The sequence below is a fragment of the Otolemur garnettii genome, unplaced genomic scaffold (assembly GCF_000181295.1).
Source record: "Otolemur garnettii isolate 467f Iridium unplaced genomic scaffold, OtoGar3 scaffold00094, whole genome shotgun sequence".
Classification (NCBI taxonomy): domain Eukaryota; kingdom Metazoa; phylum Chordata; class Mammalia; order Primates; family Galagidae; genus Otolemur; species Otolemur garnettii.
In genome coordinates, this window is record NW_003852489.1 from 4,253,561 (window position 1) to 4,263,560 (window position 10,000).

Here is a 10,000-nt window from a genome sequence, read left to right on the forward strand (position 1 = left end):
TATTCCACTAAGGTAAAAGCTGAGCACCTCTCATTCTAAGCTTTTTTATTGAAATGGTTTCAGGATTCCAGAAAGATTTAAGGACTAATGAATGCTTACGTACCCATCTTCAGAAATAAAATATCATCTGTACAGTTGAAGCTCCCATCACCTATCCCTGGTCTCATCCCATCTCCCTCCTCTTACAGAAGTAATCACTTTCCTAATTTAAGGGATGAGCATGGCCCTATGAATTCTCAGCCCTTCTGAACACTTATCCCAGGCTTCCCTTCTGCTGGAATGGCAGAGATATCAGAGGTGGGAAAAGAATTAGTCTAGGGAATAATGGACCAGGTGATCCTGGCCCTAATCTGAGTTTCCGGGATGGTGGAGATGTCATTTTAGGAAATGGACATCTCAGTATGTGTCAGGCCCACATCCTGGGAGGATGCTGGGAAAGGGAGCCAGCAAGAATCAGGACAGGGTGTCTCTTAAGCTGGGTTTTTCTATCCTGGCAGATGGTCTGTGTCTGGCACGCATGGAATCAAGGCCGGGAAGTCAGTAATCATAGAAAAAGGTGGGCAAGAATGGGAAAGTCTTGCCAGGAGGCCACCTCCCAAAGTTCAACATTTCTAGGCTGTGGGAGTAAGGCGATAAGAGATCGAAATCCATCCACTCACTCAGTCATTCAACAAATTGACCCCTGTCTAGGTCACAAGCAATGTGCTACACATTAGAGGGGAAGGTTGTCGATAAGAACAAGAAATGCTAGGAAGAGACTTATAGATTGGAAGACAAAAGAGACCCATAAAAATAATCACAATATAATGTGGTAAGTTAGAAGATGGAGGGGTTTGACAGGACTCAGTAGATGCCGGATGCAATGGCTCGTGCCTGTACTCCTAGTACTCTAGGAGGCTGAGGCGGGGGTGGGTGGATTGTTTGACCTCAGAATTTCAAGATCAGCCTGAGCAGGAGCGAGACCCCATCTCTACTAACAATAGAAAAACTAGCTGGGCATCATAGTAGATGTTTATAGTCCCTGCTCCAGCTGAGGCAGGATGATCACTTGAGCCCAAGAGTTTGAGGCTGCTGTGAGCTATGATGATTCCAACAGCTCTCTACCCAAGGCAACAACAGAGTAAGACTCTCTCTCAAAAAACAACAAAAAAGACAGGGCTCAGGAGAGCAGCCTGTGTCAACCTCAGATCTGCACAGGGGATATTAGTGTTAAGAAACAATCTAGGGTGCAGCTTCTTAGGGAGGCAGGAGAAGACTTGGTGGCACTGTGAGAATCTAAGTGATGAGGCCAGGTGTGGTGGCTCATGCCTGTCATCCCAGCACTTGGGAGGCTGAGGCAGGTAGATTGAGCTCAGAAGTTCAAAACCAGCCTGAACAAGGGCGAGACCCTGTCTCTAAAAATAGCCAGGTGTTATGGCGGGCGCCTATAATCCCACCTACTCCAGAGGCTGAGGCAAGAGTCACTTGAGCCCAAAAGTTTGAGGTTTCTGTGAGCTGTGAAGCCACGACACTCTACTGAGGGTGAACAAGTAAGACTTTGTCTCAAAAAAAAAAAAAAAAAGATTTAAGAGATGTTCTGGGCCAAAGAAAGGGGCTAAGGCAAAGGAGGTCAGAAATTTAGATCCAATGGGTAACGATGAATGAGGGAGCACACAGGTATCTGGAAGGAAATAGGAATTCAAGACAGATGGGACAAGCACCCTATGTTCGTAGGCCCCTGGAGCTACCATTATAGACACCCCCTTCCTGATACCACCATTTGGAACCCATAGAACACTCTAACTCTCTGCTTCTACTTCTCTCTCCTCCACTAAACATTCTGTTTGTGTCTCATGGACACAAATTCCCTACATCCTCAACTTTTTCATGGAACTATTTACAGTGGACACTTTTTGGAAAATCTTCCTAGCTCACAAAGACCTTCACAGCACTCTCCTCAGCCGTAAGGATGTGCCTGTGGCTACCATTTTGTTCACTGTCTGAGACACCTAACTCCCCGGTTCTCTACTTCCTATTTGTCAGTAGATTTAGTTTCTGTTACATGCAACCAGTGACCTAGTCAGTCTCCCTCACCTGCTAGTCTGAACTGAAACCTGGCTTTCCCCTAAGGTTACCACTTCCCCTGTAGTCCTTTCGAATAGAAGCTATTTATTCTCCCGTGCCCCAACAAGGGAGGCACCAGCAACATTCTTCTAGTTCCCCAAGACCCTTCTGAGCAATTTCTCCTTTACAAAAAACCTCTGCCCAGGCTGTGTCACGCCTGTAATACCAGCACTCTGGGAGGCCACAGAGGGTGGATTGCCTGAGCTCACCAGTTCGAGATCAGCCTGAGCTAGAGTGAGACCCTATCTCTAAGAAAAAAAAAAATGTAGCCAGGCATTGTGGCAGGCACCTGTAGTCTCAGCTACTTGGGAGGCTGAGGCAAGAGAATCACTCGAGCCCAAGAGTTTGAGATTGCTGTGAGCTATGATACCATGGCACTCTACCAAATGTGACAAAGTGCGACTCTGTCTAAAAAACAAAACAAACAAACAAAAAAAACCCTCTGCCCCATTCAGGTCCTTTCGATTCAACTGGTCACCTTCTCTCTTTTTATCTGTCATCTATCAACCCGGTTATAGCCTCACATTTATTAAATGCATGGGTCACTTCTTCAGGGGTGAGAGATTTTGCTGACTCTGTGGACCACCCACTCAATGGCCCAGTTTCTTAGTCCCTTGATCTTTCACACTCAGGATCTTCACTTCCAATTCTCTTCAGTGCACTCCCGTAACCACACCCTGTACTTTGTTCCTGTTGGAACAGTTCCAGCCTGGAAATCTTAAACTCTCCATCATTGTAACCACCCATCCAGCCCTCTCCTCTAACATAACCTGATGGGTTCAAACCTCCACAAATTTTCACTTGTGCTGTCAGCCTTTTGAATAATCCTGTTTACTTGTTTCCCATCAGCTCTCCCTTCCATTCCCCTAGCAATCACTGCAAACTTTCAGTACTCTTCCCAAGCTCCACACAATCAGGTGAAACTCTGGCCTGTTGCTCTGTTCCCTTATTGATTTCATTATCAATATTAGTCAACAGATATTTATTACACAACTACTACATGCCAGGTACTGTGGATACACGGGCAGCTTTGCTAGTGAGGAGCTCATAGTCTAGATAGGACACGAATCCAATAATGACACACGAATCGTATTTGCAAACTGTGATGAGACCTGAGGGTGGGGCCAGGAGGCAGAAGGGGGCGGGCCGTTCAGGAAGAAGAAACAGCAAGAGCAAAACTTGGAGGCAGAAGGGAGTGTGGCTTGAGGAACTGAAACAGAAAGACACAAAGCCGAAGAGTCGTTGGAGACAGAAAGGTAGAAAGTGGAACCAGGTGAGCCTGAGGGAGGAGGGAGAAAGGAGAAGCTCTGCGTTTTAAAAAGGCCACTGGCAAGGAAGGACCAGCTAGAGCAGGAGATGTTTAGGGTGGTGAAACTCTTCTGTATGATACTGTAATGGTGGATGCACGACAGTATCCATTTGTCAGAGCAGAATTATGCAAGAGTTAACCCTCATGTAAACATGGACTTGAGTTAATAACGAAGTATCAGTATCAGTTCATCAGCTGTAACGCATGTACCACACTAATGCAAGATATTAATAATAGGGGACATCGGAGCAAAAGTAAATAAATAAATAATTTTCAAAATAGGGGAAGCCTATAGGACATGGGTTAAGAGAACTCTCCTGTACTATGCGCTCAGTTTTCTATAATCCTATAAAACTGCTCTAAAAATAGTCTATTAATTTTTTTTTAAAAAGGCTGTAAGGGGAAAACTGCTATAAGAAAAGTAGATTGGTGGCCACATACACCGGGGATGGCAGGTTCAAACCTGGCCTGGGCCTGCTAAACAACCATGACAATAACAACAACAGAAAAAACAGGGTGTAGTAGCAGGCGCCTGGAGTCCCAGCTACTTGGAAGACTGAGGCAAGAGAATCGCTTAAGCCCAAGAGTTGGAGGTTGCTGTGAGCTGTGACGCCGTGGCATTCTACCGAGGGTGACATAATAAGACTCTGTCTCAAAAAAGAAAAGAAAAGAAAAGTAGATTGGAGGCAGAGGAAATGTGGGCAGACCATTAGAAAACTGTCTCAGATGTCCAAACAAGAGAAGAAGTAGTTACAGAGGGGGGAAAAAAGCATCTAAAAGGTGGTATGGACCAGACTCAGTGATGGAATGGATGTGGGTTGGGGGTGAAGGGCCACTGAAGTTTCTGGCCCACCCAACTCGATAATTAAATGATGTCAACTCGATAATTAAATGATGTCATTCACCAGTCATTACAGAGAATCCAGGACAGTGTTATCCACACCATCACTACCTGCTGGGGAACTGCTGAACGCAGGGATTCTCAGCATGCATGTCAACGTGATGGTTCCTGAAAAGGCATTGCCTGCTTTTCAGCTCTGAGCATGATCATTTCCTGCCAGACCTCATGTAAGAGGGAGGTCATCCTGAAATTCCTATTCTTGCTTCTACCATTAATTGAAGTAGACAAGGTTAGTTGGCTTCTCTGGGCTTTGGCGTTTATACCAATAGCATGGGAAGGCTGAACCAGACAGTCCCTAAAGGACACCACAAAGTGGGGACCAGGGCTGCCCGTGGTCTGTAGCAGCTGGAGTTTCTCCCACAGATTGAGGTATCCTTGGTGCTGTCCCTCCCGACCCCCGGACTTTCACAGTGAGTGCTCACACATCCAGTTTGCTCATCAGGGTTCTCCCGTTCCTGGCGGATCTGTAGCTTCTGGATTCCTGCTCCTGTGTTCCGAGACTGTGACTAAGGTCCACACAAATCACCACCTAAGTAACCCTGGACCAACACCAAATACTTCTTTCCAAGTCAAGCTGGGGGCACACTACCAGATAGTCCCAGAGGAAACTTAGTTCTCTGTGTGTTTTCATTTCAAAATAAAGCCTGTCTTCAGACAATAGAACAAATTGCTAATATCTTGTTCGGAAACCCAGAAGACACAGCCTCCCAGGAGCTACCAGCCCTTTACTCAACCTGCCACCTAGAGAACGCTGTTATCCAGCCTCCCTGGGGATTTACCTCCTTTCCAGCCCCACCAGTAACACAACATAGAACTTACAGCTAACTGAGCCATGCCCACTTTGTCGCCAAGCCACAATCAACAGTGTAACGGGCTGCCCTTCAATCTGACCTTCTCCATAGAAACTCTTATCTATGGGGTTCGGCAGGGGAACGCTGTCTCGTGCTGTCATTGTGCCATGACGCCTTTTTAGGGCTTTGATAAAATCCCATGGCTTCTGGAGAACGCCTCACCGAGGTAAACATGATGATCCAGAGTCTGGCTTAAGAGCCAGTGCTGTGTTGAAATCTATGCACTTGGGTCCACACTAAGGACCCAAGTGTCCCAGGGAATCCCTGAGAAGCAAACCTCATGCAAACTATCACTGTTTTACCCTATCTAGGGCTATGATACTTTCCTGCAAGGAACTTGGCACACTTTCCCCAAGCCTCACTCTGGCTGTCACTTAACCACTAAACACAGTCCTGTGCTGTATTCACAACCACCCCTGCTTTCTGCCCTGCTCCCTTTCAGAGCTCCTGAATCAAGTGAATGCTTTCTAACTTTTCTTTTGTACAAATGAGACTGTTCCCTATGGATGAAGTCCTTACATTTAGATTGTTGCACTGGAGTACAAGGCTTATCCGCCTGTGGTAAACATGTCAATTCTATACAGTGTCTGCTACAGTGTAATTTCTTCCTTCCAAGGGAAGCTTATTAATTTGACTTAAACTGCAGGTTGCTGGCCAGCCAATGTATTAATTGTCCTTGGTCAAATGCCAATCCCTAGCTTAATCAGCTCTGTCTGGACTTTGGGGGAAGGGCAGGGCCACGTGGTATTAAACAGGACGGCCTGTTGCTGCTGCTCCTGAAGGCAGCCAGTTCACAGCACGTCCAGCAACTGATCCTAATAAGCTGAGCCAATCAGAACGTGCCTGGAGCACTTTTGTAATTATTTGATTGACATCTAGAGAATAAACTGCATGGGGGCACATTGTAGGTACTCAGTAGGTACTTTACAAATACTGAACAAATGCATGAATAAAGCTGAAAGGCTGTGGGGTCAAGAGACGTTGGAGAAGTCAGGAGAAGCCCTGAATGAATCAAAGATTTGACTAAGTCAAGTTCTGAGTGAGCCAAGTTATGAGTAAGCAGAACCTATGATGCAGAAAAGACACACAAAGTAGATGATATCAGCGCCAGGCAGTAGTGAGTAAGAGAGTGTGGCAGACACAAAGGCAGTGGCTGAGTCACTCACAGAAGAGTAAAGGTTTACAAAATCTGTGGCTGAGACCTTGGAACTGCCTTGAATCCACAGCTACCCTCTTAATCCTGTTCTTCCTGATCCTGGTTGCTCATCCTTCCCTGGGTTTCCATGAATATGGATCTTTACAATAAACCATTTATTACTAAAGGGAACTTGAAGGAATTGCCACTTCCTGAGAGCCTCGGTTTTGGGGAGCCTTAGGGACAACACACAAGCCCTGAGGAATTACTAAGTATGCCGTGGAGTACATTACTCCTTTCTACGACGAGAATGCTAGCCAGCCTTATGGAGATGTCTGTACGTGACTGAATTCAGAATGGGGACACAGCTTAGGCTCAATATAGAACCCCTGCCATACATACCTTATTCATTACCACACACTTTAAGAAAATTCTCTCAACTCTCTTGAGTAAGAGCAAGCAAATTTGCTGGGCCACATCTGCACTTTAAATTGAAGATTAGAAGAAAAATATCAGGCTCTGCCCCTGTGGCTCAAGTGGCTAAGGCACCAGCCATGTACACCCAAGGTGGCAGGTTCGAATCCAGCCCGGCCCGCCAAACAAACAATGGTGGCTGCAATCAAAAAATAGCCGGGCGTTGTGGCAGGCGCCTGTGGTCCCAGCTACTTGGGAGGCGGAGGCAGGAGACTGGCTTGAGCCCAGGAGTTGGAGGTTGCTGTGAGCTGTGATGCCACGGCACTCTACCCAGGGGGACAGCTTTAGACTCTGTCTCAAAAAAAAAAAAAAAAGAAGAAGAAAAATATCAGGAAGATAGATCATTTCTACCATATCATCATTCACTTATTGCTTGATTATTATAAGTCATCAGTTGGTTAATTAGACAGCCATACTCTCAATTACCCCCTCAATCTTGACCCCTGTTCCCAGCCTATAGAAAGGGAAAAAATGTATTAAAATTGTAATATTCAAGTCATATTTGATTCTGCAATTATAAGATATATAGGTGATAGCAGATGTTATCAGTATATACGAGTATTACAATTATAATACAGTTTTTTTCCTTTCTTAAAACGTGCATACATTGTTTTGGCACCCTCTATCTATTAGTATTTTTTTTTTTTTTTTTTTTTTTGGAGACAGAGTCTCACTTCGTCACCCTGGGTAGAGTGCTGTGGTGTCATACCTCATAGCAACCTCAAACTCTTTGACTCAAGCAATTCTCTTGCCTCAGCCTCCTGAGTAGCTGGGACTACAGGCGCCCGCCACAATACCTGGCTATTTTTAGAAACGGGGTCTCACTCCTCCTCAGGCTGGTCTCAATGCCTGAGCTCAGGCAATCCACCTGCCTCGGCTTCCCAGAGTGCTGGGATTACAGGTGTGAGCCATCATGCCTAGCCTGCATATTAGTATTCTATTGCTGTTGTAATGAATTGCTACATACTTAGTGATGTAAACAACGCAAAGTTATTATCATGTAGTTCTGTAACGTCCACACAGACCTCCCTGGGCTAACAGTAAGGTATCAGCAGGGCTTCATTCTTTTCTGGAAGCTATAGGAAAGAATGTATTTCCTAGCCTTTCCCAGCTTCCACAGCAGCAGGTCCCACCCCCCAGACTGTGAACTGGTGATAAATTCACAGGTTTTAGAGATTAGGACATGGATGGTTGGGGGGGGGGGCATTTATTCTGCCTACCATATTGTAATTACAAATTTCTCTATGTTCTTTTAAGAACACCTAGGATTAAGAGAGCAGTCAAAGGTGGCACCTGTGGCTCAGTGAGTAGGGTACCCAACCCATATACCAAGGGTGGTGGGTTCAAACCCGGTCCTAGCCAAACTGCAACAACAACAGAAATATAGCTAGGCATTGTGGCAGGCGCCTGTAGTCCCAGCTACTCAGGAGGCTGAGGCAAGAGAATCATCTAAGCCCAAGAGCTGGAGGTTACTGTGAGCTGTGACAGTATGGTACTCTATTGAGGGCAACAAAATAAGATTCTATCACTAAAAAAAAAAAAAGAGAGAGAGAGAGCAGTCAAGTATGTCTAAAAAGTCCAAGTAAGGGCAGCGCCTGTGGCTCAGTGAGTAGGGCACTGGCCCCATATACCTAGGGTGGTGAATTCAAACCCAGCCCCAGCCAAACTGCAACAAAAAATAGCTGGGCATTGTGGCGGGCACCCGTAGTCCCAACTATTCGGGAGGCTGAGGCAAGAGAATCACCTAAGCCCAAGAGTTGGAGGTTGCTGTGAGCTGTGATGCTACGACATTCTACCGAGGGCAATAAAGTGAGACTCTGTCTCTAAAAAAAAAAGTCCAAGTAAGTTGCTAGGTGGAGGGAACATCACAAGAAGAAACAAGTTATGGCTCTGTCCATCAAAGATCTGCGGATAGGGAAGAGAATAAACCACTTATCAAATGCCATTAGCTTCGATGTATCAGGCATGGTGAGATTTATCTCATTTAACCTTCACAACAACTCTTTCTGATAGACACTATCTCCATTTCATAAGGAGGATACCAAGACTTAGACAGTTTAGATAATTCATATGAAGTCACACAGTTGATAAGCGGTAAAGCTGAACTTCCAACTAGGTTGGTCAGACACTAAAACTTATGCACGCTAAGAAAATGCTGTGAAGGCTATGTTGACCAGTTTGACGAAAGCATTTCAAATTGTATGTAAAACCAGCACATTGTACCCCATGATTGCATGAATGTACACAGCTATGATTTAATAAATAAATAAACTCTCCAGCTCAAAAAAATAAAGCTTATGCACTTTCCACTGTGTCACATGGCCTCCCAAATTTTCTGTGGAATGTAGCTAGCTCATCTATATAAAAATCGATACATCACCAGACAAGAGATTCTTATGGGGGGCTGGGCATATAGGTTCCAGCTACTGAGTAATCTAAGGCAGAGGGTCACCAAGGCCCAGGAGTTTGTAGCTACCATGAACTATTATCATACGTGCCACTGCCAGGGTGACAGAATGAGACCCCATCTCTGTAGCAAAAAAACCCAAAAAACGAAAACCACAAAAGATTCCCTCAGGGGCTTCAAGAGTAACTTTTTTTTGGACTCTTGAAAGATATACTTGGCATTGAGCATCTTAAAACGAAAACATGATCCCAGGACAGAATGTTCCTCTTTTTCCCTGCTGTGGTGTTTAACCATAAAGGCTGCTAGACACACTAAATCAATTTCTCAGAAAGAAACCACGGATAATTATAGCTAAATATACCTTTATTTACAAAATATTCCTTAGAAAATTTTATAAAATATTCGCTACGCATTGGCTACTTTTTTGTAAATGAAGGTACATTTAGCTGTAATTTCCCATTTTCTCAACGTATGGTGACTTTAGGGGCAACTTTTGAGACACACAGTACAGTGACTATTGACGAGTATGTGGTTTATATAGTGTGAACCCTCCCTCTTCTGCCAGCTCTGGGTACCTGTCTGTCCTCCCTCCAGCTCTGCCTGTCCTGTGTTTCCTGTGACCTTTTCTGAGGCTGTGTGACTAACCAACAGCTCCCCTCCCTGCAGACTGTTTGCATGTACTTTGGTCATCCTATCTGGTTCTGCCCTCTGATGTTTATTTACTCTCGATTTCTGTTGATTAATTAGCCCTTGTCTTATTGCTGTCCAAACCCTTGCATTTCTTGTGTAGCCTTGTTGTCTCGTACCTCAGCCTCCTGCC

At 45.1% G+C, this 10,000-nt stretch overlaps 1 long non-coding RNA gene across 1 annotated transcript; it reads left to right on the forward strand.

Moving 5' to 3' along the window:
- Positions 1–3,276: 3,276 nt before the first annotated feature.
- LOC111727106 lies at positions 3,277–4,955 on the forward strand. Its single transcript, XR_002774737.1, has 3 exons — positions 3,277–3,376; positions 4,321–4,542; positions 4,677–4,955. It is a non-coding gene; the product is annotated as an uncharacterized LOC111727106 (long non-coding RNA).
- Positions 4,956–10,000: the final 5,045 nt, after the last annotated feature.